Below are 4,695 nucleotides of genomic sequence, written 5' to 3' on the forward strand. Positions count from 1 at the left end.
TGTGCACATGCACCTTGCAGCACCTCAAAGCCACATGCGGAGGCAAAATTAGACTCCTGGATATCAAGGGGTTAAAAAAACCTGCAGTGGAAAGAAGTGGTCACTGCCCCACTCGGCCCCAGAATCCCAGCGATTCAAAAAAAATCCAACTCTGTCCCCTCCCCACAGTCACCAGCAGTAGCAACTGCTGTTGGGGTCAATGCCCCTTTCCCCCCACCGCACAGCGTGGGGCAGGGTGACAGTTGTAGCAGCCCCGTGCTGCATGTGGGTGGTGGGGTCTGCCATTAAGACCCAGAGCCCCCGCAGCCCCTGCTACTGCTGGTGAGTAGCAACTTTTTAAAAGTATTTATTTGTTTTTAAGTGCTAGAGGCTGGCGGGAGGGCAGCCATCAGGAGGCTGGGGGAGCAAGCAGGGGCTGGGGCCAGGCAGGGCAGCAATCTGGGGGCATGGGGGAGCAAGCGGGGGGGGGTAGCCCTTTCAGAAGCCATTTGGCCTTTGTTGGGGGGAGGGCGCTATAACCCATGTGGGGGTGCAACAAAACATATAGGTATTTAGAGTTCACTTTATTCTTATGATAGAGACACTAGTTGGTTTCCAAATTGCTTTAACACTGTAGATGTATCAGTAAAACATTGCCCAACTGATCGCTGTCTCTCTCTCTCTAGTGGTCTTTTGTTTTAATTGTGGGGGAACATGGATTTCATATTTTACAGAGTGACTGGGATTTTTGTATCAGGGATTTTGTGTCGGGGCAGTGCCAGGGGGTTGGGAGTGGGAGGGGGTGGGTGGGAGGCTGAGTCATAAGTGAGGGACACCATCATGGCAGAAAGGGCAGGGTACTGTGGCTTGGCACTGGCATGTCATGGCTACCCCCATCATATTCCACCCCTGCCCCCGCCCTGCGTGAAGGTGTCCTCTTTTTTGGACCTGGAGATGTGGTAACCCATATCTACACAGAAGGGGAACGGGAAAAAATGGTGAATTGATGACAGAAATCCCACGTCTTCTGCTCTGAGCACCAAGAACAGACCTCAGATTTGGGCTGCCAGAGTGTTCGCACAGGTAGCGTGGGCTTCCCTTTTGGCTGGTGCCTGGGGAACAGGAGACCTGGCTTCAATCCCAGCTCTGCTATGAGATGGTTTTGTGACCTCGGTCAAGTCATTTAATCTCTTTGTACCTCAGTTTCCCCCTCTTTTAAACGAGGATAATGTTATTTGCCTCTCTCGTGAAGCACTTTGACGTTTGTGGATAAAAAGTTGGGTAGAAGAGCTAGTTATCCGCATTGTCCTTTTGCTCTTTCTGTCATGTAGTATCATTACACCCCACTTCCAAACCGCATTGCTTCTCCTCTTTTTATTCTGAATTGTCACTGCTCTTGTCGCTTTCCTCTAACTTCGAGGCCCAGATTGTAGTCCACCTATTTGTTAAGTAGAGTTAGATTAGGTGATTTATTTATTTTGCCTTTTTAAATTTTCCTCCAGGTCTTCAATTATTTTGTTCAAAATTTGTTCTAGTGATTTATATATCAATGAGGTCATGCTAGCAGGACTGTGGTTGCTTTCCTTCTTAAATATGAATACTAGAGATGCTGGTCTTTAATTCTATGATACCATCTCAGACTTGAACGCTTGATTAAGTATCATGGGACCTTTTACTTCATGTACCAATACTTCCAAAATGCTAAGTTGTTCATATACACTTTCTCCTATTAGGGTTGCCAAATCAGTCTTTTCACAGGTCATATATTGTCAATTGACTGGTCAATGGACAACACAGTTTTTGACCGGTCAAAGAGTATAGGCAATTTTATGGGGAGTAATTTTTTTTTGAGGTTTTCTTGACATAATTTTTTTTTTTTTTTTTTTTTTGGTTTTTGACACATTTCTTAATGGCAAATTTGTGCTTTGTCTGTGTATTATTTGACTGCATTTGCAATTTTCTACAATTTTTGACCAATAGTTGACTGGTCAATTGACCAAACATCATTTAATCAATCAAATACCTAACCCTATTTACTACATAAAAACATTTTACTTCTCCTTCAAGGAGGTTTTTGCCATTTCTGTATCCTTATTTCCATCCTGCCTTTGTTCGCCATTGTCTGCCTTAACAAAATTTGAGGCAAAGTATTTCTTTAGTTTTTGTTCCATAACTAGATTGTCTTTAATCCCTACCACAATCATACTCCATACCATCCCTATTTATTCTTTCTTGATTATGCCTTTCATTTACATGTTTGAACGACCTTGCACAATTTGTTTTAAGGTTGCACTGGATACTCTAACTCAGTATTTTCACTTTATCCCTACAATTTCTGAACTTCAATATATAGATTTTCTGGATGATCACAACTTTTATTTTTTCCTTGCAGGCTCTCTGCTTATTTCTAATATCCTCTTTCAGGTGCTCATGCATCTGCATAGGTTCAGGACATCTACAAGATTTTTTTTGCCTTAGCTTTGGTCATCGTTTTTGCATTTGGCCTTCAAAAGGTCTAAGCCAGTTCCACATTTAGTTACTTAAGCTCCTTTCTTTAAAATAATGTTTCTAATTTATTTATTTTAAAACTGAAAATTACTTATTTTGGTCATTTCAAAACTAACCACCCACCCATGAAAAATTTCATGAAAGTTTTTTTTTTTTTAATTCATGAATGTCATCCTTCTAAATATATACATTAGACACACACACACAGACCCAGCAAATTCTCTCTAAACTTATTTCTATATCAGAACATAAGAACTGCCATTTACTGGGTCAGACCTGAAGTCCATCTTACTCAGTATCCCGTGTCACACAACGGCAGGGGGTACATGCTGAAAGGGAGAGTGAACAGGGTGTGACCAGGGTTTTTCCCATTGTTCCTCTCTCACTTGCAGCCTCCAGCATTTAAGGTCTAGGAAGTTCTGGTTCAGAGGCCGTACCTCTAACTCTGAATACTCAATATCTACCAACCCACCTTTCCGCCAAGCATTTTTCCAATTCCATTTTTGACTCTGATTGAACTGTCAGCTTCCACAACACTTAGTGGCAATAAGCTCTACACCTTAGTTACACGTTTTATGAAAAAAAATACTTCCTTGTGTTTGCTTTAAACTTACTATGTACTAGTTTCACTTTAGTTCTTAATTTCTCATTACCATTTAGGCAGACAAGGTTCTTTGGGTAAATCCGATATCTTTTATTAGACCAAGTCAAATACTTGGAAAAATTCTTCTTTGCAAGCTTTTGGGCACAAACACCCTTTGTCAGACTGAAGAATCATCTGCAGATGTGATAAAGCAGTCTGGCTGGTGTGGTAAAGCAGCCAGAGGCCAGTACAAATACAAGAAAGCCAATCAGTTAAAATGTAATTTGAGGAGGGCAGTAGGTGAGAGACAGGTCGGGTGGATGGGGAATGAAAGCAGCTGTAGTCAAAGGATGCAAGATGAGGGTGTAAGGTTTGACCTAGAAACTACTATGCAAAGCCTAAGCAAAAGTGAATGTTATGTGTCGAATGCCCATCTGCAATGATAAGGAGCAGACAGTCTTAGATAGAGGAAGCTTGAAAACAAAAAAAACCAGAATCAGAGGTACTGGAACAAAGAGCTCATTATAATACTAAAAATCACACCCCTAGGCGGGGAAGATATAGGCTAATGAAACATATATGTATGTTAATGAGATACATAGCTAAAACACAGGTATAGAGACATGCTCAGTAAAGAACTCCTTGCGTCACTCCTTTATAACCAATTAGCAAACAAGGATGCTTATGAAGATTCAACCTCTTGTATATAAGGGGCTCAGTATTGAATATGTGTGTACTTGTCTTGTGAAATTATTCCGCTTGCACCTTTTATTGCTAGCAATAAATCTTTTTTATACTTTCACCCCTGGTATCTTTATTGGCCTTTGCATACCGGGCACGAACCCAGACTTGAGCTGGGGCCTAACAGTTTTTGGCACCCCAGATGGGACTGCCGTAGATAGCTTTGCCCGGACTAACTGACGACCAGCTAATCTGCTTTTCCTTATCAAAAGTCGAGCGCGCCCCGGGATTTCTTTTCCCGGTGAGACTTTTGTTTCAGGAGGAGCTGGATCGCTGAGGCGGCAGTAGCCTAACGGTGCAATGCCATAGAGTGAAAGTATCAGTAACAGGCACCTGGGTGAGAGGGTAGAAAGGGCATAAGGCCTACCGTCAGTACGTCTGCCTGGGATTATCTCTGTAAGTATTCTGTCTGGCCCGAGTCCAAGACCAGTGATTTTTTCCCCTGTGAGGACAAGGACTAAGAACAGATCCCTGGATCCCAGGTAAGTTGGACAGTCAGAACCGGGAAGGCAGCCCTGAAATGGGTACTATTAACAGTAAGGTTAGGAAATGTACCCCCCTCTCTTGTGTATTGGGACATTGGGCAGAGTTTGGTGAGGATCCTATGACTAAAAAGAAAGCTAAATTCTTCTGTGAAACTGCGTGGCCACGCTATCAGCTAGATGATAAAGAATATTGGCCTCGGGAGGGAAGTGTTAATTATAATACCATCTTACAATTGATTTTGTTCTGCCGGCAGAATGGTAAATGGGAGGAATTGTTGTATGCGCAAGCGATTATGTCTCTTTGTAGAGATAAAAAAGTTTTGGAGGAATGTGAATTGGGGGAGGGAGTTGGGATCCGTGAGATGGCTGTGGCTCGACCAACTGCAAATCCTGTCCTGG

The sequence above is a fragment of the Alligator mississippiensis genome, chromosome 7 (assembly GCF_030867095.1).
Source record: "Alligator mississippiensis isolate rAllMis1 chromosome 7, rAllMis1, whole genome shotgun sequence".
NCBI lineage: Eukaryota > Metazoa > Chordata > Crocodylia > Alligatoridae > Alligator > Alligator mississippiensis.